Raw genomic sequence first — 26,122 nt, forward strand, 5'->3', positions numbered from 1 at the left:
TAATATATAGTGCATACCCGAATAATTATTTTCTTTATACCTCGAATAGCACTTAAAATTTATATTTTTATAATAAGGAACTTCGTTGCTATCTGGTGTCCTGGGACGCCAGATAGGATCTTTTTTATCAAAAATTATTAGGCTTATTATTAGGTTAGTACTTACAAAATTACCGGCTCAGCAATGCCTAATAGTAACAAAACGATCGGTACTGCGGCGTTGATCTTCCGCCGGCACCTGCGGAGTGATGTGCACACCAGCAACAGACGGACCAATCGTTATGTTTTTTTATTTTTTTTTTTTTTTTTTTTTTTTTTTTTTTTTTTTTTTTTTTTATTTTTTTTTATGATTGAAAGTTTACTGGTGGCCCGAAGGCCTTTCCAGTTTCACCAGGACAGGTGGGCGAGCAAAGGCTCAGCCAAGAGGGGTGGGATTTGCTAACAACTGCCCGAGCGCCTCCGAAGGAGACCTAACAACTCAAGAGCAATTGTTTCGCGAATGAATCTACTACCGGATCGGAATCGCGACCCGCTGAGAAGATCCGGCGAGAAACTCAGCGGGCTGATGCATGGGTTAGGTTGCACGTCGACCTCTTTGTCGAGTTCGACGAGTACGGTTACCGGGGTCCCTAAGCCTGCCCCTAGTATTAGAGCTGAAGGCATCTAATGCAAAGGTTATTGGATCTGATGGATCCGTAAGGACGTGTCTAGGGCGTCGACGGTGACTGGCTCCTGCATGATCAGGATTCGGGGAGTAGTCAGCGGCGGCAACGATAAGGCGATTATCATGACGCATAGCCTTATCGAAGTATCGTTCCGACGCTGACTTCATGTATTTCCGAATTGATTCGAGGCCCAGGTCGTCGTGTAGGTCAACGTTCCTCACGAACCACGGAGCCCCGACAGCTAACCTGCAAAAGCGGGATTGTAGGGATTGGAGGGTGTCTATGTGTGTGCGGGCCGCGTGAGCGAACACCACACTCGCGTAATTCATGACGGGCCTTATGCAAGTTTTGTAAAGTGTCACCTTGTTCCGAAGGGACATTTTACTCCGCTTACAGATCATGGGGTAGAGTCTACCGAGAATAAACGCGGCACGGTCACGGACTGATTTTATATGCGGGCGGAATGTCATCGATGCATCCAGGGTAACGCCCAGGTACTTGACCTTCCTGGCCCAGGGTATGGGTTGTCTAAAGAGAGTAATCGGGGGTGTGAGATTCCTCCTTCTAATCCGGGAGGAAATCCGTGTGGAGCTTCCCCTCTGAAATAGCACCGCAGTACTTTTCGCTGGGTTGATGTCTATGCGCCATTTTCGGAACCACTGTCCTAGGGCTAGGGCTGCGCTCTGAAGCTTCTTCGCGATTAGGGACTTATTTCTACTAGAATAGTAAACAGTCGTGTCGTCGGCGAATAAAGCTAAATGGGTCGGCGGCGACCGGGGAATATCGTTGACGAATAAGCTAAATAGGAGGGGTGAGAGGACAGAGCCTTGCGGGACTCCAGCTGTGAGAGGTCGTGGGGAGGAGCGGGTTCCCTCGACTCGATATCGAAAAGAGCGGTTCGACAAGAAGTCCCGTATGATGAGCACGAGACTATCCGGCACGCCCATGTTGAATAATTTGAAAATCAAACCATTGTGCCAGACTTTGTCGAACGCTTTTGCGACGTCGAAGAAGAGAGCTCCCGTGTATAACGGTTTTGGTCGATTAAGCCCCACAAGAATGTGCTCCGTGAGGCGGTGCACCTGTTGAACGCATGAGTGATTTGTACGGAATCCGAATTGTTCATCGATAAGAATGCCCTTGGATGAGACGAAGTCTCTGAGGCGTTTGTAGAGCAGACGCTCATACAGTTTGCCTAGAGACATGAGGAGGCTAATCGGGCGGTAGCTCGTCGGATGATTTTTTGGTTTACCGGGTTTATGTATGCCGATAACGTCCGCTTCTTTCCACACCGCGGGAAAGATACAGTTCGCCATAGCGGCATTGAAAATAGATGCCAACATCACGATGAGTTGGACGGGTAGAAGTTTAATAACGCGGTTGGATATACCGTCGGAACCGGGAGCCTTGCGAGGACGTAGGTCTTTGATCAAGTCTTTAACTTCCATCGGGGTGACGGGTGGTAACGCATCAGAGGGTGGCAAGGAGGCTCTGCGTTCTACCTCACTGTCTACTAATTCTACATGAACAGGGTCCACGGATTGAGTGCTGGGCGTGCACTGGGTTTGCAATGTATCGGCCAGCAGCTCTGCTTTTTCGTCATCATCGAACGCCGTGAGTCGGCCTGAGGGGCCTACGAGGGGGGGCATAGTTACTACCGTATCCGATTTGAGAGTACGAGCTAAGCGGTAGTAAGACATTTGGGAGGGCGCGAGTCCTTCTAAGAAATCAGACCATCTGGCATCTCGGACTTCGGCGATGCGAGACTTTACGTCGCGTTGTAGGGCACGCATTCGAATACGATTTTCCGCGGTAGGATACCTGTCGTAGGCGCGTATCGAGGCGTTCTTAGCTCTAAGGAGTTCCCTAATATCGTCGGACAATTTGAAGCGGTGAAGGAAGTCCTCCGCTACAACTTGTTTCGATGACCTATCTAATGTCGAGGTGATGTGTGACGTTAAGATGTCTATGGCTTCAGCGGTATCCTGAGGAGACGGGATAGAGTCCGGGTTAAACGGGAGCGATGGTGGATCAGATTCAGCCAGGCTGATGCCCAGCGTGTGCCAATCCACCACAGTCCTCGTGACGGGAACGGAATCGGGAGCGCGACCGAGCTTCATAACGACGGGACGGTGGTCTGAATCTAACTCTGAAACTACTTCGATCGAGTGTAAGCGCAGAGTTACGTTTTTTAATAACGCTATGTCGAGTATATCCGGGCGATGCGCGATATTTAGCGGGTAGTGAGTCGGGGTTAGCGGAGCGACGATATCGAAGGCGAGATCATCGACTAACGCGTCAAGCCGCCTGCCATTCGGGGTTGTGGTGTGTGAGTTCCACCTGATGTGTTTACAATTTAGGTCGCCCGCCAGAATGACAGAGCTCCCCATACCGAGCAGCGCCTCGATATCACTGCTTAGAACGATCTTATCCGGTGGAAGATAAACGGACGCGATAACGATCGGCGCGTGTCCCGTCAGTGAGATTCGGCACACTGATGCTTCGATATTAGCGAGCGCGGGAGGATCGAGCGGGACGCAATGCAGGGCTCTTCTATAGTAAATGACGGTACCACCACCACGGGCAGAGAGCCTGTCGTTCCTGACCATGTTATAGTTCGCGATTTTAGGGTCACGGCGCGCGGGCTTAAGTAGGGTCTCCTGCACTAAAAAGATATCAATTTGGTGGTCACGCAGAAAGTCAGAAACCTGATCACGTTGATTTGCGAGACCGTAAGCGTTAAAAAATCCTATCGTTACGGATAGGGGCTTTATTCTACTTATATACGCCATTGATTACCGGCGGAGTGAGGGGAGGACGTACGTATTTAATGACGCGTATACGTCGGCGTATTCCTGCACAACGGCGATAAAGTGTTGTGCAGTGGAGGCAGCGCGAATGGCGTCGCCCAAAGCGTTAACGCGCTCAAAGTTGATCGACTGAAAGAAGTCGATCGCTAAAGCGAGATTGTCGGACGCGGTCGGAGGGCAAGTCGCGGGAGAGGGACGAGTCGCGGGGGCGGGACGAATCGCGGAGGAGGGAGTTGTAGCCGTGTTCGTGTACGGCAGCGGTTTTGCCCAGGCCGAGACACTGGGCACCGCCGCCGGAACGAACGCTGGCTTAGCCTGCGACGCAGAGGGTGCCGAGGCTTTGATGTCTGGGCCGGAAGCTCGGAGGCGGTTTTGGCGGGCGACGCGGCGATTTATTTTAGGGGCTCGGGGGCAACCACGGTAATTCGCGGGGTGACCCTGTGTTCGACACAGGACGCAGCTAGGCGGTTCCGTCGCGGTTTTTTGGTCGCGAGCGCAGAGGGCCGTGGCGTGATCGCCCAAACACTTAACACATCGGGGGCGCGCGTGACAGTTACGGGAAGAGTGCCCGTACAATTGACAGTTATGGCACTGGCTAGGAGTGCCTTTTTTATGGGGGGCTTCGACAGCGATACCAGAGAGCCTACAGACGGTCTGTGTGTTAAAGATTTTCTTACCCTCGGGGGTAGGCTGGAGAGCGACTAGAACCATATTATATGGCTCCCTACCGCGACCGGTGTGCATACGGTGCACAGAATTCACTGGTAGGCCTTGTTCTAACAGGTCGGCTTTTACGAGCTCTACATCTAACTCTTTAGGGATTCCGCGTATTACAACGCGGAGTTCGCGCTCCTCCTGGAGCGTATACGTATGGAAACTTATACGCTCCTTACGGAGGTAAGAAGAGAGGGCCCTATGGTCGTCGGGTGTTTGAACCTTAATTTGAATGCCGTTCGCGAGGTTACGGGCATTCGTGAAATTTATATTTTTGGCCTTAAGGGCCAGGCAAACTCGATCCCAAGCTGCCTTCTCCTGAAGGATAACCGGGGGAGGGGTCTGGGTTTTATTTTGTGCCACCGGACGCGGCGACGGAGTGGCACGGGCTGGGGGCGCAACGGGAGTCTGAGGGCGGGGGCGCGACGCGTTCACGGCTTTGCTAATTTTAGCGGCCGCGGGAGCTCGAGACTCCGCGGCACGCTTCTTACCCTTCTGTACCAGGGTGAATCCATCCGTCGATGAGGCGGGGGCGAGGTCGACCTCCATGTCCGAGTCAGAGTCGGAGCACGAGGAGGCGGGTGCAGGCGACCTACGAGCAAGTGTAGGTGTTTTAGAGGGCGCGACGGAGGCCGCGGATGATCGCTCAGCTGAAACGATGGTCACGGCGGACGACGCAGCAGCTTTTCTCGCCAGTATAGGCGACACGGGAGCGGCAGGCACGACAGAGGCTGCGGTGCTCAATGCAGAAGCTCTGCACGCAGGTACAGGCGACGCAGGAGCAGCGAGCGCGGCGGAGTCCTCGAGAGGGCTCGCAGTGTGATTGGCCTTGAAGGCCAGAAACTCCGAGGCGAGCTGTGGGTGGCGAAGTCGGAGGAATTCCGCGAATACAGCGTCCATGATCGCTGAGTACCCAGGTGGGGCGGCCCCGGGTCTTGAAAACACTCGCCTTGCGGCGAGGCCCCAACTTCTCGGACCTGAGCGGTTCTATTGAACACAGGTGGCAATGCGGCGCGATTACTACAGGACAAAGAAAAAGCACAACAAAACAGAAATTACGAAAAGAAACAAAACAAATAAATACTTGCAGGAAACCACTTTGTCGGCAGATGTACCACGAACACAGAAACAACAAAAGGAAACAAAACAAATAAAAACTTCCAGAAAGAGCACTTAGTCGGCAGATGTACCACAAACACAGGCCGCGCGAACAATGGCCGGGCTAACAAAAGCCGGGCGAACAAAGACCGGGCGATCGAGTGGACGATGAGCACGTCCGCACGTGACGGGTGCCTCTATCGGAATGAATCGTTATGTATTTGAGATTAGCAATTTTTTTTTTCTTTTTTAAATTGGAACATGTTAAACTTTGTTAAGAAAGCTAAATTTATACAAGTACACAACAATGTAAAATATTTGAAAAAAAAACAACACAGTACACACAGTGTTTTTTTTTTTTTTTTTTTTTTATTGCTTAGATGTGTGGACGAGCTCACAGCCCACCTGGTGTTAAGTGGTTACTGGAGCCCATAGACATCTGCAACGTAAATGCGCCACACACCTTGAGATATAGTTCTATGGTCTCAGTATAGTCACAACGGCTGCCCCACCCTTCAAACCGAAACGCATTACTGCTTCACGGCAGAAATAGGCGGGGCGGTGGTACCTACCCGTGCGGACTCACAAGAGGTCCTACCACCAGTAATTACGCAAATTATAATTTTGCGGGTTTGATTTTTATTGCCCGGTGTTATTCCTTCATCGTGGAAGTCAATCGTGAACATTTGTTGAGTACGTATTTCATTAGAAAAATTGGTACCCGCCTGCGGGATTCGAACACCGGTGCATCGCTACATACGAATGCACCGGACGTCTTATCCTTTAGGCCACGACGACTTCAATCTGGTACATACCAGAACGCGAAATTGCCTGCCAAAAACACAAAACTTAAACAACTGTTTATCCATTAGATATGGGACGCATGATTGCTTTGGGACAAAAATGAGCAGGACTAATGTGCTCATTCGTATGTCCTTAAAATACTCATTCAGTCTGCACCCGCTCAGTCATTACTCATCTCCGATGTGGTGCGTTTTTTTGCCATTTTTCCTTCCACAGGAGTAGACTTGGAATGAATTATCTGTTACGTTATTTCTGGAGTGCTCCAAGATATGTTTTTTTAAATATTGCCCTAGTATGCAGACGAGCGTACGGCCCACCTGATGGTGAATGGTTACCGTCGCCCATAGACTTTAGCAATCCCAGGGGCAGAGCCAAGCCGCTGTTTACCCTTAAGTACTCTTCACAAGCCTCGTTTGAAGAAGGACATATCACAGCGCTCGTGAAACACCGTGGAGGGGAGCTCATTCCAAAACCGGATGGTACGTGGCAAAAAGATTTCTGGAAAGGCACTGTGGTCTTTCGAATGAGATACAAGGAGCATGTTTTACGGTTAGAAGTTCCACAAGAGTACAGGGTATTTGAACGCCAATAACCTGTACCCATTTAATCGTCATGCTCATCTGCCTTCTGACCCAAAACTTGATCAATAGATATTTAAAAAATATATATCAGTAACTTTTTTATGTTACAAGAAAAACGCTAAACGTTTTAGAAACAAAATGAACATTTGGAAGCGGGATCTCAACCAAGAATCGTATTTACATCGAATACCGACCCGTTGAAACAAGTCCGGCCTCCCCCGAACTTAACGAAATCCTATTAATTACTCCCCCAAAATGTTCTCCGATGTTTCCTTTACGCGGTGAATTCATTTTATTTAATAACCCAAGTCCGTTTTTAAAGACGTTAAGTTGCCTTCTAATAAAAAGCGTAACGAAAATTTACCGTGGATATTTAATTTTAAAGATGTATACGAAGTCTCCATGACCAAATATACTGTTGGCAGAATCGCTCAGATAGGATAGCCTCTCTAAAGCGATTGCGGTATGCCCATTAGTTTTCTAACTTAATAAAAACAAATGTGGATGTATGTATATTTTCTACTCAATCACGCGAGCAACGCTTCAATGATTTGGATTAAATTTCACATAAACTATATTTACTTAACAGCTTATAACCTGAAATAGTTAGAGACGATAACATCCTATAACCTGAAATAATTAGAGACGATAAAGCGGCTTCGGAACAAACTACCGTGAGTACGCGTTATACAGATCTGATCATTTTAAATTTTTATTAAATCTCGAACCAGCGTGCTCATGCTTCTTGACAAAAAACTCTCACGAAATCGTCACGTAACAAACAAACGTTGCAACCCGATTCTAACGTACCTCCAAGCTGAATACAGGAAGACAGAAACCTCGCGAAAATGAAGCAGCCTCTTTCTCATATACGGTATTACTGTATCGATAATTATTATTATCCCGCTGAGTTTCTCATCGGATCTTCTCAGCGGGTCGCGATTCCGAACCGGTAGTAGATGCATTTGTGAAGCAGCTGCAATTGAGCCGTTAGGTCTCTTTGGGAGACGCTCGGGCAGCTGATAAAAAATCCCACCCCTCGTGGCTGAGCCCGTGCTCGCCTACCTTTCCTGGTAAAATTGAAAAGGTAACCGGGATACCAGTAATACTTACTTTCTAAAAAAAATATGTATCGACTGGCACTATTGTAATTCACTGCTAATTATTTAATGACGTCACTCTAGTCGAGTTGCTAGTATCCAAGCAACGTCGTGTTATTTTTACCTTTAACATTGATAATACAGCAATACAATACGCGTTGCAATCTCAGTTCAATTGTTGTCTCATTAAAAGCTTTTTTTTTTATTGCTTAGATGGGTGGACGAGCTCACAGCCCACGTGGTGTTAAGTGGTTACTGGAGCCCATAGACATCCACAACGTAAATGCGCCACCCACCTTGAGATATAAGTTCTAAGGTCTCAAGTATAGTTACAACGGCTGCCCCACCCTCAAACCGAAAAGCATTACTGCTTCACGGCAGAAAATAGGCAGGGTGGTGGTACCCACCCGCGCGGACTCACAAGAGGTCCTACCACCAGTAATTACGCAAATTATAATTTTGCGGGTTTCATTTTTATTACACGACTAGCGACCCGCCCTCGCTTCACTTCGGAAACATTAAAACACACATGAAACCAAAAAAATAATAAAAAAAATATTAAAAAAAGTAGCCTATGTTCATCAGGGACAATGTCGGCTTCTAATGGAAGAATTTTTCAAATCGGTCCAGTAGTTTCGGTGCCTATTCGAAACAAACAAACAAACAAATCTTTCCTCTTTATAATATTAGTATAGATGTTATTCCTTCACCGTGGAAGTCAATCGTGAACATTTGTTGGGTACGTATTTCATTAGAAAAATTGGTACCCGCCTGAGATTCGAACACCGGTGCATTGCGCAACACGAATGTACCGGACGTTTTATCCGTTAGACCACAATGACTCAATTCAGCTTCAATAAGACTATATTGCTACCCGAATATTTTCTTAAAACAGTCTTTCTATCATTGAAAAATAGGCCTAAAACAAATTTAACAAAGCTAATCGTAAATGAATGAGTGAGTGATTGAATAAACGGGAGGGATAAAAAGTCACACAGTAATAACAATGTTGTTTTAAAAGAAATATTTAAAAGTGCTTTTTTCATTGTTCCCCCCAAAACTGATTGTACCGCAAATCTGTCAACAAATCATCCGCCCACATGTGCAATTAACATATCTCTGATCTTTAATTTAAAGTATTAAGAGTCTCGGTGCTGAGTCATTGCGACGCCGAAATAGCCGACAGGTAAATCTAGATCGTTTTGCGGCGTTGCCAAAAATATATTCTCATTAGCACGCAAACTGCATGATTCAGCCTATACATGCGTTGCATTACAGAAAAGAAACCGCGGCAGCTGTTGTTTGTAGGCGCGTTTACGTTGTAGATGTCTATGGGCTCCAGTAACCACTTAACACCAGGTGGGCTGTAAGCTCGTCCAACCATCTAAGCAATAAATAAATAAAGTGCTGTGTGGTATTGCCAAGCATAGTTCCACTCCCCTACACTCTCGCTAGAACATCTGAGCTCCGACTAGGATAGAACCCGCGGTTAACGCCGTCAAATTTATATTAAAAAAAAATAAGACTAGAAATCTTTCACCTAAGATTGTCATTCCCGCCTTCCACCTTCCGTAGCTGACACTGTAAATTGAACGAGTTGCTAGGGACTGCGCGGTATATGACCCCGTCGCCATGCGACAAACCGACGATGCGGCGAATTAATCAACCTAAAATATCTCTTGTTGACTTAATTAAAGTAACTTCGAATTGCTTGTAAATTAATTAAGTAAATAATAGTTTAAAAAAACGAAAAAAATACGCTTTATTGAAAATCCAACTAAAAAATAAATAATAAATTTTAATAAATTTGTATTAAAAATAGTGTAAGAAAAAATGATTTTATTGTAAAAAAAGCGTGGGGTGCATGGTACCAGTAGTTATAAATATTTTATGAACAGATATGAGTAGAAGGGTTATTTTGATAATATCCTGAAAAGCTATTATATTATTTTATAGCTATTATTATAGATAAACTATTATTTATTTTTCTTTTTTTAGTTGAATTTAAATTTTTTCAATATATTTTTTTTAATATTGAATTGTCATCGGTCCTTAATAAGTATACAAAATATCGACTTAATCCGACGTTTTGAAGGGGGTCAAAATCATGTTCAAAGATTCCGTTACAAACATACATACGTCTGGAGCTAATAAAAGCGAATTAAAATTGCAAGCACATCTAGTATTGTGATAATGTAGCTCTCTCTGAAGCTGCCATTACTATCTTCTTAGCTGCTTTTGGAGACATAAAACCAACTGCGGCGAGCGATCACTATCGTTTATCGACATCCACATTACAGCTATTTAATTTGATTTAAATATTCGTAAGATCGGAATTAATATGTTGACAAAAACCCCAAAAAGTAGTTTTAATTTTCTGGACCACTCACGAAAACCGAAGAAAATATTACCCTAAAAATGTAGATAAAATGCAATTAATAACGTGCTAGAAAATATAATCCAGCGTCGAAATAGTTATAGAATAATAAACTTTAGGTAACACGATCAATCCACGAATACACGTTACTACCAGAGAGGTACCCAGACGAGTATGACCACGAGCGTCATTTGTTATGAAAATTATGAAAAAAAAAATTACGTTCGCTTCCACGTGCGTGCCATAAACAATATCTAAAGAAACCGTGCCAACAGATGAGTAAGATAACGCCAGCGAATTTATTATACTAGTGAACACTGACATTGGCTCGGCTCGGAAGTTCATCTATTTATTTAATAATTTAAAATTACATAAACGGACAGACTTACAGAATTCTTGGCTGATTAAGCTCACTAAGTAGTTTAATCACAATCTAAAGATGATTAGGTTTTTTTTTCAGAATTGAAAATATGTCTGTGTGTGTGGGTGTTTCTTAGAAAAGTCCCAGTCTTTTAATAAATAGGTTCCACTATGTTATTCCGACTACCCACTTCGGAATGATAAAATTCAAACTAAAACTAAATTATTTCGATTATTATTCTTCTTCTTTTTCTCCACCTTATCCCATTAGATGGAGTCGGCACAGCAAATTTTTCTCTTCCATTCTCTTCTATCAGCCGTCATCTCAACACTCACTCCTCTCTCTGTCATATCGTCATTCACACACTCCATCCATGTCTTCTTTGGTCGACCTCTTCCCCCTGTACCTTGCACTACCATTTCCATACATCTCCTAGTCACATTTTCTCTCTACTCTAGATTATTATTATTATTGAATTTTTTTTTAAGACTAAAACACAGCCATCGTTTTACCGTGCTATTTTTATTTTTTATTGCTTAGCTGGGTGGACGAGCTCACAGCCCACCTGGTGGTAAGTGGTTACAGGAACCCATAAACATCTACAACGTAAATGCGCCACCCGCCTTGAGATATAAGTTCTAAGGTATCTAATATAGTCACAACGGCTGCCCCACCCTTCAAACCGAAACGCATTACTGGTTCACGACAGATATAGTATTTAGATAGTAGTTTAGATAGTATAGACTTTCTATTATAATTACGTATCCGAGAGGCTAAATAATTGCAACCGTCGTTAGCAAGACATCATTAAGTTGGCCATCTAGATACTTAGATACGGTCGTTAAATGAAGTTTACTACCAAGCAGAAACTGCGAACTATGTTATCCAGCTCAGATATATCGTAAATATAAAGTTAGCGAAAGACGGAAATTGTAGTTAGGCATACATACTTCATTACATGACATAAATATCGAAGTCTTGAAATTATAACTATACTAGCTGACCCGGCAGACTTCGTAGTGCCTCAACCGATACATAAAATACCTAAACTGTTGTATAAAACAAACTTAAACAAAAGGAATAAACAAAATTGTTATTTTTATTTAATTTCGAGCATTTTCATATTTATTTACCTTTTAAACCTTCTCTGGACTTCAAATCATTCAAGACCAAAATTAGCCAAATCGGTCCAGCTGTTCTCGAGTTTTAGCGAGACTAACGAACAGCAATTCATTTATATATATATAGGATAAAGGCACATTAAGGCCTAAGTTGCATGATCTTTAATTGGAATTGGTTCTAACACGATCATTTTTAATTTATGGAGTCTTTAAATTATTGTTGTAAATCTTATAGTCACTACACACGGATGAGTATAAACTTCTTCAAATAAAATATGAAATTATTTATAGTTTTTTTTATTTTATTTCATTTACATCATTGCGTCAAAGGAATAGTTTCAATTAATAATTGATTGAAGATTGAAGAAGAAGATTGAACTTCGCTGCTGGGAGAAAATTTAATTAACATTTTGGACTCAATTAAGAGTCACACCATAAATTTCTCTACAAACAAAAACAAAAATTCAAAAACCCTCAAGCACTTTCAACTTTTCTAGTACTTCAAAAACTATGTATAACTCAATGTGGAGAAAGATAATTGATACCTTCACGCTATCTTATGGCGGAGATGAGTAAGCACGTTGCTAATATGAATATCTCAAATGGAGGAAAACTAATAACTATTTTTAAATGTAATTTTGCCGAACTGCTTATGTTGAGGCCTATTGAAAGACCCACGGTTTTTTTTCCATTTGAGATGAAAAAGAATTCGATTTATTAGAATCCGTCATGTGTCTTTTTTTAAAGAGCGGGACAGTATAAATAAAACTCCGACTTCGAGCCTCGTAGTGGGGGGAGGAATGGTTGTCATTCACAATCTTGAGACGTTTTCTCCCATGTTACTGTGTATCCATAATTCACGAATACCAAATTAACTGCATAAACATGTTTTGATACCGAATGGGAGTTCAAAATAAATCGTGCTCGGGCATTTAAATATACTAATTTACGTAATTATTTGTCGTAAAATGTATTGCAAGCCGTAGTAATTAGTAAGTAATTCAAAGCCGTCAAGCGTTCTAATTTGAAATGTTGATCCAACCGTTACGCTTCACAATTGAGGCTTAGACCTCATATCTCAAAGTCCGTGAGTCCTGTACTCGTCGAATAATCCAATAAAATTACAGTACTGAAAATTATTAGAACAATGTGGCTATCATAAAACAAAAAAGAAGATTAGTCAGTGCTTAACAAAGTTCAAGCCATTCAGGTAATCTGAACGACATTTTTTTTTGTATCAAGCAAAACAAAAGTGTACATAGAGTTTCTCCACATAATATGTGGAGAAACTCTATGTACAGCTAAAATTAAGGTCAGAGACTTAGCAACTTTATTATATTATAATAAAGTTGCTAAGTCTCTGACCTTAATTTTAGCCTGTTAAGAACTACTAACATAATACGTCACAAAACAAATGCCATATAAAAGAAAAAAGGGAGGTGCTATAATAAAAGCTATAAAGAAAACATTTTATAGCATGTCATAGCGTCGTTTTGTGTTTGAATTTAAACTACTGAAACATTTTAGTTAAACTGAATTTTAAAAATACCGCCTGCCATAAAATATAAATTGTGCTTTCCAGCTTCGACGTGTGACTTGAGTTTACTAGTTAAAGTGTTCTTTTAAACAGTTAAAATGTTATGTATGTCTCATAATATTGAGAGCATTTACTCACTTTTATACATGATTATTAAAAATGATCAGATAGAATATTATAAATAAATCATGTTACATAAGTCACATCATTTCAGATCCTCCCGATCTATTATCGATGCTTTCAGGTACCGGTCATCGTTCTCGTCGAACCCGTCGAATGTGACGAAGTATTCGGCGAGCAAATTAACCCTCAGACACAGCCCACTGAGTTTCTCGCCGGATCTTTTTCATTGGGTCGCGATTCCGATCCAGTGGTAGATTCTGCAAAGTACTGCTCTGGCCAGGGCTAGCGTTAGCAAATTCGCTGGGCTAAGCCCCGTGAGTTTGCCTACTCGCTCGGTGAATCTAGTATAACCCCTCAAGGATAAGTAGAATAAAAAATGTATATAAGTAATTAATACGGTGCCGTCTATTATAATTGTCGGGGTACGAGTAGAAGTGCTTGATATCTTCTCCATTTTGTATCGCCATGCGCATATTGTAATGTAAAGCATTTTAGAAAACTTGAAACTGTCACGAATTTAACGGATCTTCGATCCTTTTCTAATACACTGGTGGTGATAGAGAAATATGCATGTACAATACAAATATGTAAATTCAATATTCTGTATTTTCAAAAAATTTAACACCTGTACCTACGCAGTTTAAAACAAATGATTCATAATAGTGCATTAGTTCCAATTACATTATAAACTAATCCAATGAGTTAAATTCAAATATATTATGTACACCGCTCTACTACCATACCACTTACATCTTACTTATATCTTATATCTTACACTACAGCAAATACTTAACAAGTAAACATACCAACGGAGAATATAAGGGTCGGCCACACCTTGGACTAATGGTTCTGGTTTCCCCACACAATTCTTCGCAAAGAAAAATACGTATTGTGTAACGAGGAGGTATTAATTAAGAGCTGTTTTTGCACAGCGATTCAAGAATGTGTGGTTAATTAATTGAATGTACTTTCATGCTGAATGCTAGTTTGAAGAGCTGCACAGCCGTTGCATCAATGGAATTAAGACTTTAAGCTTACTTGCCAAGGTCAACAGGGCAGTTCTACTGTGGTGTACATATACCCAGAGAGAGAGAGAGAAAGAGAAAGAGAGTATAATTTATTGCACACCAAAATGCAATTAATATTGAATACTAGCTGACCCGGCAGACTTCGTAGTGCCTCAATCGATAAATAAAAGACCTAAACTTTATTTAATTTCGAGAATTTTCATATAGGTTTCATACATGAAAATTTCTCTGGATTTGGACAAATAATTATGACAATCCTAAATGGGGGGCCGGATGACCGTGTGTGAGTTGCTCTAAATTATTTATTAGTAGCTGACCCGGCAGACTTCGCAGTGCCTCAATCTATAAATAAAATACCTAAACTTTTGTATAAAATAAACTTAAAAAAACAAAATGAATCCGTCCGATAGAGGACACATAAAAGGAAAAAAAATATGTTATTTTTTATATAATTCCGAGCATTTTCATATTTATTCACCCTTTAAACCTTCTCTGGACTTTCACAAATAATTCAAGGCCAAAATTAGCCAAATCGGTCCAGCCGTTCTCGAATTTTAGCGAGAATAACGAACAGCAATTCATTTTTATATATATAAGTATATAAAAAGTATATAAGGCCGACGACCTATTGAGGTTCGCGGGGATCCGCTGGATGCAGGCAGCGCAGGACCGGTCTTTGTGGCGAGGCTTGGGGGAGACCTATGTCCAGCAGTGGACGTCCATGAGCTGATAGAATAGAATAGAAGTATAGATTAGTCAACAGGCAGGTATGATGGTACAATAGGCGGTCTTATCGCTCAAAGCGATCTTTCCAGACAATCGCTTTTAGCTATATATTTGGCTAAATTACCTATTATGTAGTATAGCAGATTAACAATAGCCGTAATGTGACCGGGTGGTGCATTCACAAAGCTTAAATTAGAAACTAAACATGTTACATTTGTGGTGGGAGCCAACTTAGAATACGAGATATTTGACAAATGCCTGGATCTCACTAGCGTGATTTCTAAGACGAGTTTGCGTATATACAAGTTCCGAACAACAACATTTGGATCGTCGGTCTACCGGGCAATTTAATTAGTTATTAAGCAGTCGCGCTATTTAGTAACATTTTGGTTGAGACAGCCGCTGGTATTAAGCAATTTGGAACTATATCTATTATCGTCTTTTCGCATAAAAAGTGTACAATTTGCAAAAATATTCGAAATTGAGTTAATATGCGGAATCATTTGGTATCACCAGTATTTTTCTAATAAAAGAGCGCAGCTTAGTTTTAGTTTAGTTTTTTTTTGTTTAGGTATGCTTTGACTACTATTAAACAAAATTAATACATAATTTTATCTTACTTTAAAAGACAGAGCATGTAACTGGTAAAAAATAAAAATAAACGTTGCAAAGATGATTAATATAAAAAATATCACATGTTAAACCTTTAAAACACTCTCCTGTAAAATTAGTAAGTTTTGAGGTTATACAGTTTTAATGCGAAAAGACGATATGTCAAGATTAATGATTTTATTCAACTTCGAATATACGAAATAAGAACTAATACAGTCAGACGTCGATTCGGAATCGATCCTAACTTCAGTAGCGGAATAGTCAGGATACTAATCAGTAGACCAACGCGGAGCAACGTTTGTTGATGATAACTAAAACATAACTGATAAAGGTTTTTATTGATCAAATAGTCATAATGATGCATAAACTAAATTTTCACCCACCGATCGAAATTCGACCATAAGCACTGACACCTCAAGATTTAAATTAAATCTTATATCATATACCAAAATAAATGAAAAGCGGTTGAGAGACAGAGGGGAAAATACTGATGAACTGTTTTGTCTTTCCCTATAAATAAATTGAAGATTGATTACACGAAGCAACCATGCATTCCAATTTGAAGGGTAGCGTGACCTCCAGTATCACTGAGACTACATCCTAAAATTTACAGTACTTTGATGGATTTGAGGTCACTCACGTTGTGAGTCGGGTAGGATAAGGTAGGTTCAGGGCGACACCCCCCCTACTCTGACCGGGCTTTGACCCCGGACGGAGATCGGACGTCGGGTGTAAGAGTGCAGGGGAGTCGTTTAGTGGGTGGGCCCTAAAATTCCTTGGACCCGCGGTCTGCTCTCAACACCTGCAGATCGTTGAGTCTCACATGCCCCGCGCGCCCCTTATGCGCGGGGACCTCGTAGGAGATTCGGGCCCCGGCCCGGAAAAAAAAAAGATTCAGGGTAACACTGGTCTATTAGTTCTTCTGCTCCTCTATACTAATAAATTCAAAAAGACCAGCATTGGATTCGTTTGAAATTCTCTGTCGGTTTGTCCTTTATCTTTAGCGATCCCAATTCATTAGCAAGACCTAATTAATGAATGGGTCTCATGAAAAGGAATTTAACCTAAAACAATATTAAATTAGGATTGTCCTGGGGTTGTTTTATTTGAATTTCACATTTTAACTTTACCCTAAGATGTTATTAGTCAACCGTTTTCGTTACTAAGCCGTCCTTAGTTATTTGAGAATAATTTTATGTTTAGCCGGTTAAATTTCGATGACAAGGCGTGCTCAAAGGACATCTTGAACTCACGGACGATGAACAAAACGATCTCGAAGTACATGTGACTTGCTATACTGCTGCCTACACCATTAGGTCGGATTTCACCAGTACTCTCTCAAACATAAAAAAGGTCGGATAAAATTTTTCTAACAACGCAGACTGCTATAGATTTGTTAGAACATATTATTATATTTATATTTTAAACACCGCGTTCATATTAGATCATAACTTTACGGCGTGCACTTAAAAAAGTGTATTTCTTTAAATTGCGGTCATATTGATGGGCTTGTCGTGCTCACGGCTTCTCTGGACTTAAGCAACGAATTTGCTGGTAGGACGCCTTGTGAGTCCGCACCGGTAGGTACCACCATCCTACCTATTTCGGCCGTGAAGTAGAGTGGACCAGGCGTTGTACTGTAAACACTGAGACCTCAGAAGTCATGTCTTGAGGTGAATGGCGGCATTTGCGTAGATGTCTATGAGTTCTAGTAACCACTTAGCACCCGGCGGGCCGTGAGCTCGTCCACCGCTCTAAGCAATAAAAAAAGCTCACTACCGCCAGCCCACTCTTACCACGTGTAAATCCCAATTGGCACTAATCTGGCTTAATACCCAGAGAATGCCGCTTCCATTCTCCGGTAAATCCCTTGGTGTGCGATGTGATTGGGTGGTGCTATCCCAAGCCAATACCATAAAACTAAATTTATCGTTTGGTAACTATGTTATATTACATCGATACTCAAACTCTAATCGAATCGACAGGCTTTTGATCAGTTAGTAGGCCTTTCTCCATTTATATCTCGTTTACATTACGTGGTCTATCAATTGTATTTTTCAATATTGAGCTAGCTATCCGTGTAATCAATCAGTGATCTAGACAAATACTCTGCAAGTTCCATAAGCGTGCAGTAATAAACAACCATCACATCTCATTAATATTGGTTTAAATGCAATTGTTTATCGCGTTGTAACGTTGCCAACTTACAAGTTCACTACACTCCGATGATATCGTACGTGAATCAGCAGTTACGCGCTACTCTGGATTATCGGACATGCGAAAATAACATGTTATTGCATTTGTGGAATTATGAAAGAGCACTTATTTTAGGTAACGATTTCGTTCTGGCGTTGCTGTTTACGCGAATCGCATTGGTAAAACAATTGTCGAATGAAGATAAAAGTTAAAATCAAAATATGAAATTCGTTTTCAATTGTTTTTTTATTGCTTAAATGGGTGGACGAGCTCACGGCCCACCTGATGTTAAGTGGTTACTGGAGCCCATAGATATCTACAACGCAAATTCCGCCACCCGCCTTGAGATAAGAGTTCTAAGGTCTCAGTTACAACGGCTGCCCCACCTTTCAAGCCGAAACGCATTACTGCTTCACGGAAGAAATAGGCAGGGTGGTGGTGACCGTGCAGACTCACAAGAGGTCCTACCACCAGTAACAAGTTTCGCCAGTTTCGGTGCCATAAATGTTATTCAGCTAGCTTGTGGCGCATTCAGCGTTTTGTTATAATTAATATCAACGGGAATACATTGACTCACCCGAAACCCGACTACCAATTCTTAGTTTCAGTAGTAATACAACAACTAACATAGCAATACATAAGTTTCCATCAATACATAGCAATGGACAGAATGGTGGTTAGGAGACTTACAAATTTGAAGTTTTTTTTTTTTTTTCCCTACCTATGCTGATAGCCTTGAGAGGCTATTTCAGCTTCACCCTAACGTTAGTAGGTGAGCTCGCGGGGCTCAACCGGAGAGTTGCTAACACTGACCCTAGCAAGAGCAGTGCTTCGCAGAATCTACCACCGGATCGGAAACGCGACCCACTGAGAAGATCCGGCGAGAAACTCAGTGGGCTGTGTCTATGGGTTAGTTCGCTCGTCGAGCCCTTCGTCGCAAGCGACGGGTTCGACGAGGACGGTGACCGGTGCTTGTGGTGCCTAAAAGCACCGTTAATGGATCAGGAGGATCCGTAATGACGTGCTTTGGGCGACGTCGACGGTTTACCATTCGGTCTACTGGGTCGGGTATGTAATTTCCAGCGGCTACGATGAGAGGGTTCTCATGTCGTGCCGCCTTCTCAAAATGGCGCAGCGATGCCGACTGTAGATACTTACTAAAAGAGTCGAGCTCCAGGTCGTCGTGGAGATCCACATTCCTAAGGAACCAAGGCGCTCCGACGGCTATCCTGCAGAATCGTGATTGAATAACCTGAAGGGATTTCAAGTGGGTGCGGGCTGCGTGAGCGAACACTACGCTTGCATACGTCATGACGGGGCGTATATAAGTTTTGTAGAGAGTTACCTTATTACGGAGGGACAGTTTGCTTCGACTACAAAGCATTGGATAGAGTCGTCCTAGAATAAACGCGGCGCGGTCGCGTACCGTTTTTATATGGGGACGGAATGTCATCCCTCTGTCGAGGGTGACGCCTAAATATTTGACCTTCGAGACCCACGGTATGGGCTGGCCAAAGAGAGTGATGGGACTAACGGCGGAGGTGTTTGCGCGCCTACTACGGAGTGGGATGCTCGAAGTGATGTTCGGAGGGCGACCCCTTTTGAAGAGCACCGCTGCGCTTTTCGTGGGGTTGATGTCTATTCGCCACTTCCGGAACCACTGTCCCATGGTGGCTACTGCGATCTGGAGTCGCCGATGAAGGAGTGACATCTTCCTACACGAGTAGTAGATAGCCGTGTCATCGGCGAAGAGCGCTAGATGGGTCTCCGGAGACCGGGGTATATCATTGATATACAAACTAAATAATAACGGGGAGAGCGCGGAGCCTTGCGGGACTCCGGCGGTCAGTTGACGGGGACGAGAACGAGTTCCCTCTACTCGATATCGAAACGAACGGTTCGACAAGAAGTCTCGTATGATGAGCACGAGTCTGTCTGGCACTCCCATGTTGTACAGTTTATAAATTAAACCGTTGTGCCAGACTTTGTCGAACGCCTTCGCGATGTCGAAGAAGAGGGCGCCGGTCGGGATTTGTTTACGCCTATTTAGTCCTATCAGAATGTGCTCCGTGAGGCGGTGCACTTGTTGTACGCACGAGTGTTTAGAGCGGAATCCGAACTGTTCGTCTATGAGAATTTTGTTCGCGGTAACAAAATCCCAGAGGCGTTTCCTAAGGAGCCGTTCGTAAATTTTTCCTATCGTCGAGAGGAGACTAATCGGACGGTAACTGGAAGTTTCGTTTGTCGGTTTGCTCGGCTTATGTATACCGATAACGTCCGCTTCTTTCCACACCGCGGGAAAGATGCAGTGCGTCATAGCGGCATTTAAAATTGTAGCCAACATTGCTATCAGTTGGACTGGCAAGAGTTTTAGCGCGCGGTTGTGGATGCCGTCGGAGCCGGGTGCCTTCCTAGGTTGTAGGTTGTGGATCGCGTCTCTAACTTCGTCAGTGGTAATGGGGGGTAACGCGTCCGAGGGCGGCAGGGAAGCTCTGCGATCGACCTCCCTGTCGACTAACTCGGTGTGTTCGGGGTCCGCGTGTTGAGTGCTGGTGGTGCACTGCTCTTGCAGTGCATCGGCCAGCAGCTCAGCCTTGTCATCGTCATCGAATGCCGGTGGTTGGCCTGAAGGGCGTACGAGGGGAGGCATAGTAGCGGTAGTTTCGGATTTGAGAGTCCTAGCTAGTCGCCAGTATGCTTGGTGGGAGGGCGCGAGTTGTTCTAAATAACTATGCCAATTATCGTTACGCGCGTCGCTTAAGCGGGAGTGGACTTCGCGTTGTAGACGACGCATCCGAATCCGGTTTGAATGCGTGGGAAGACGATCGTAGGCCCGGATTGCCGCGTTCCTAACTCTTAAGAGATTCCTAAGATCGGGGGACAGTCTGATGCGGTGGAAGCTGTCCTCCACATCGACTTCTTTTGAAGATCTAATGATCGCGGAAGAGATGTGATCGGTAATGATGTTTATGGATTCGACGGTGTCCTCGGGGGATGGATTCGAATCCGGGCCGCAAGGGAGGATTGGCGGAGCGGCGTCGGCTAGGCACGTGCCCAGCTTATTCCAATCCACCATGGTCCTCGTAACAGTGACTGGGTTGTGAGGGCGACCGAGCTGCATAACGACAGGTCGGTGGTCTGAGTCGAGCTCTGACATTGCTTCGATGGAACGTAAGCGCAGAGTTACGTTCCTAAGCAATGCCAGGTCTATAGTGCTCGGACGGAGCGCGATGTTATACGGATAACATGTTGGAGTTGGGGGACCGACTATTTCAAAGGTGAGGTCGTCTATAAACGCGTCGAGACGCCTACCGTTGACGTTTGTACGATGGCAGTTCCACCTAGTGTGGTGGCAATTTAGATCGCCTGCCAGGATGACAGAGTCTCCCATGCCGAACAGTGACTCGATGTCACTGCTCAGAAGGGGCTTGTCCGGGGGGAGATAAACGGATGCGATGACGATCGGCTGGTGTCCCGTCAGCGAGATACGGCACACTGACGCCTCGATATGTAAGAGCGAGGGAGTATCGAGAGGGACAACGTGCAGGGCCCGTCTATAGTAAATGGCAGTCCCGCCTTTGGAGGCGGTGAGTCTGTCATTCCTAACCATGACGTAGTTCGCGACTTTCGGGTCGCGACGCGAGGGCTTCAGACAGGTTTCCTGCACTAATAGAATATCTACAAGATTATCGCGGTGGAATTCAAAAATTTGATCGCGTTGCCGCGCGAGTCCGTTAGCATTATAGAATGCTAACGTAAGGGAATACGGTTTTTCTCTACCTTTTTGCGCCATTGATTATCGGTAAAGATTTTATAACGTACGCGACACGGACTCGTAGACGTCCATGTGATCGAAAGCGGCCGCGAGCCGCTGTTCGGGGGTTACCGACCTACGTATCGCGTCTGCGAACGATCGCAGACGGTCGAAGTTGACTGCGGTGACGAAGTCACGCACGAGCGCGAAGTCGTTGACGGCAGAGGGTTGCGGGGGACGGAACGCGGGCGCGGGGCGAGGTGCGAGCAGGGGCTGGGGCGCGGGGCGTGTCACGAGCGGGGGCGGGGGTGCAGTTTTCGTTCCCGCCTTCGTATACGGCAGCGGTTTTTTCCACGCCGACACCGTGGGAACTGCAGCCGGCACGAAGGCGGGTTTCGGCACTGAAGGCGCCGAAGTCTTTGGGCCGACGGTTCGGGGGGCTGGGTGGGTCGGACGTTTTCGCGGAGCCCTAGGACATCCACGGTAGTTCGCGGGGTGCCCTTGCTTAAGGTATAGGACACAGCTTGGAGGTTCGGTCGCGGTTTCCCTAACACGCGAGCAATCTAGTGTGGCGTGGTCGCCGAGGCACTTTACGCAGCGGGGGCGCGCGTGGCAATTACGAGCCGAGTGGCCGTAAAGCTGACATCTGTAGCACTGCCCGGGAGTGCCACGTTTATGGGGGGCTTCGATGGAGACCCCGGATAGGCCGCAGACTGTCGAGAGGCATGAGATCTTTTTCTTGGCCTCCGGGGTTGGCTCCAACGCGACGAGTATCATGTTGTAGGGCTGCTTGCCCCGCCCGCTGTGCATCCGATGCACACTAACTATAGGGAGTGCCTGAGCGATCAGGTCCTCCTTAACGTAGTCTATGTCTAGCTCTTTCGGTACTCCGCGTATTACTACACGGAGCTCGCGGTCCTCCTGAAGAGCATAGGTGTGGAAACCTATGTTCTCCTTTCGGAGGTATGCTGAGAGGGCCCTATGGTCGCCCGGCGTTGCGACCTTGATCTGAATCCCAAGCGCGACGTTACGCGCATGGGTGTAGTTGATTTTATTTGCCTGAAGGGCCTGGGAAACGCGGTTCCTCGCAGTTTTTTCCTGGAGAATCAGCGGGGGCGGGGCAGCTGCTTTAGGAGCGGGCGCGGGCTTGGGACGCGGCGGCGGGGTTACGCGGCGAGCGGAGTCCGACTCCGGTGTCACGACTACCTGCGGGCGGGAGGCGGTCGCGGATTTTGTCTGCTTCGTCGTGGAGCTCCGGGACTCCACGGCGCGAGTACGCTTTTTACCGCGCGTTACGGTTTGGAACCCATCCGAAGTTCCAGGCTGAGGGCTTGACGCGGATTCGAAATCCATCTCCGATTCGGTATCGGAGCCTGAACTCGAAACGATCGAGGTCGCGACGGACGAGACGCGCCATGACGTAGTCGACGCGGGCGCGGGGGTGGGGGTAGCGCTAGGCGCTTCATGAGTCGCATCGTCGGAACGTGCGCTCGAACTTAACGCGGCGGCGGGGGGCGCGCGGCGTGCCTCCGAGGCACGTTTGAAATACGCGGCGACGGACGCGGGGGGGGAGGGATTGCCACGGGCGGCCCTATACTCTAAGTACTCGGCCCTAATTGACGGGTACCTATCCCGGAGGAACCCGACAATATCCCTAACATCTTCTTGCTCCATTTCTTCGGTCTTCTTGCTCGGGGGGGGCGGCCCCGGGACTTTTGTTGAACTCGCCGAAAGGCGAGGCCCCGGATAGGATTTGTAACCCCCCTGTGCTGCAGGACAGCAAGGAGCAGGGGGGGGGAATGCCTATGCCGTGAAAACGGCAATCGGCGGGGAAAAGGAAAGGACCCGCTCGGGCTGTATAATGCTACAGCAGGCAGAATCGCGAGCGGGGGTCTAGTCTTGAAAAAGACTGTTGTTTTGGGAAGGGTTAGGAAATCGCTAGCCTGTGAGTGCCACAGGAAGCCTGATCGTAGCGATTGGTTTTGCCTTGAAAAAGGCAGTTGGTAAAGGGTGGGTTCGCGGTTACAACACTTTAGCGCACAAAAATGGACTCCGATACGCAGATCGCAAGCAACCAACGGATCGGAACGTCCGCACTACCGAATTGTAAGCACGATGTATTCACGGTCACTACACTGTCGAGCACAGCTGTGAGTTCAGAGACGCAGCTCGCAAGCGGGCCACGGATCGGAAAGCACGTCCGCGCACGACCGAGTCGTGAGCGAGAATGTTTGAAGCTTGTCGGAACTGTTCCTTAAAGAGTAGAAAATTGTTTCATTGAGGGTGTTTTGGCCTGACTTGTGCTCTTTGAGAGTATGTAAACACGCATTTTTGGACAAGAATGACGTCGTTTTGTTAGGTCCAAACTCTTGAAAATCTCTAAAAGGACGCGTAGTTTTATTTAAATTTAAAAGCAACAAAATCGCCTAACCCAAGGAGTATTCGATAAAAATAATAACGTATTTTTTTTTGGTTTTGTTTAATCCAATTTTGTATGTGAAATGTGATGATCCACATTAATTGGCAAGAGAAAGTTCTCGCTCCATTTTTCGCAACGTGGGCGGACGCTTTGTAAATACCTCTTTTTTGTTCAAAGTAATCGTACACATTAATTGCATTTAAGAAGTGATTTCAGTGAACTTTTATTAAGTAACAACTCGCCTTAATGGTGATTCAGTGTTCCTGTTCTTTTTAAGTACCGTCAGCACAAACGTATTTTTTATTTATTTTATTTTATTGCTTAGGTGGGTGGACGAGCTCACAGTCCACCTGATGTTAAGTGGCTACTGAAGCCCATAGACATCTACAACGTAAATGCGCCACCCACTTTGAGACATAAGTTCTAGGGTCTCAAGTATAGTTACAATTGAAAAAAAAAAAAAAATCAATAATGGTGGGTTTTATTTGTATTTGAAAAAAAAACACGAAAGCTCAAAACTCGTTCGTATATTTTTGTACGAAATTGTAATAACAGAATCTTGTATATCATTTTAGTAATTGATATTACATAACAATAAATATTAAATTCATTCATTCGTTATATCATCGATACATTCCACACTTAGCAAAAAGATCACTGAGAAATTATATTTAAATCATACTTGATCATCATTTGCAAACTATTTATAATGTATATCTATTATTATTATCTACAAGACTTAGAAGACAAAGTCAAAAGATCTTATACATATCCGAATTATTTATTTATTTATCGCTTCCCAATGTTTTACTTATACTTAATCTAAATTATCGACAAATTCGACGAAGACGGTGACCGGTGCTTGAAGAGCCCTCACGTCATTACGGATCCGCCCGATCGATTAATGGTGCTTTTAGGTACCACAAACACCGGTCACCGTCCTCGTCGAACCCGTCGCTTGCAACGAAGGGCTCGACGAGTGAATTAACCCGTAGACACAGCCCACTGAGTTTCTCGCCGAATCTTCTCAGTGAGTCGCGTTTCCGGTCCGATGGTAGATTCTGCGAAGCACTGCTCTTGCTAGGGCCTTGTTAGCATCACTCCAGTTTGAGCCCCGTGAGCTCACCTACAGGTCAAGGAGAAGCTGAAATAGCCTCTCAAGGCTATCAGCATAGGTAGGAAAAAAGAAGAGCCTAAAAGCACCGAGAATTGATCCGGGGGTCCGACAAGACATGTTTCGGACGCGCGCGGCTTTGTGTTACCCTATCGCCCGGTTCAAATATTAAACTTATTTACTGACACTTATTCCTGCATCAAACGACAACCGTTGTTACGATCTAGTGAAGATTAGGGTACTTGTTTAGCGCAGTCTGTTGATTCTTAATATTTATTTTTTGCTTAGTTGGTTGAACGAGCTCACAGCCCACCTGATGTTAAGTGGTTACTGGAGCCCATAGACATCTACAACGTAGACGCGCCACCCATTTTGAGATACAAGTTCTAAGGTCTCAGTATAGTTACAACGGCTGCCCCAGCCTTCAAACCGAAACGCATTAATTACTGTTTCACGGCAGAAATAGGCAGGGCGGTGGTACCTACCCGCGCGGACTCATAAAAGTGGTTACTGGAGCCCATAGACATCTACAACGTAAATGCCCCAACTACTTTGAGATATAAGTTCTAAGATCTCAGTATAGTTACAACGGCTGCCCTACCCTTCAAACCGTAACGCATTACTGCTTCACGGCAGAAATAGGCAGGGTGGTGGAACCTACCCGCGCGGACTCACAAGAGGTCCTACCACCGGTAAAATACCGGTACATGTAAAAGTGGATAGAATAATATTTTCTTTAAAGAAATAGTGTTTTACTTAACGGTATATTCATTTCAGAATATGAAATATTATCTCAACTTATAGGAAATATTCTTTCCTTTTGAAAACAGAAGGCATGAGCGATGCTCGTGCTAGTTCGTCATTGGCATAGCATTACTACATCCTCATCATCATCAGCCCACAGTCGTCCACTGCTGGACATAAGCCTCTCCCAAACCACACCACTGAGCCCGGCCTACGGCTCTCCTCATCCACTTCTTATT

The 26,122-nt window shown here is 44.6% G+C and overlaps 1 protein-coding gene across 1 annotated transcript in view; it reads left to right on the plus strand.

Annotated features, from left to right (window-relative positions):
- mspo (M-spondin) overlaps positions 1 to 26,122 on the plus strand; it is a 71,943-nt gene that overhangs the window by 35,332 nt on the left and 10,489 nt on the right. The window lies entirely within an intron of this gene.

This window comes from Bombyx mandarina, chromosome 23, assembly GCF_030267445.1.
Source record: "Bombyx mandarina strain Sakado chromosome 23, ASM3026744v2".
NCBI classification, from domain to species: domain Eukaryota; kingdom Metazoa; phylum Arthropoda; class Insecta; order Lepidoptera; family Bombycidae; genus Bombyx; species Bombyx mandarina.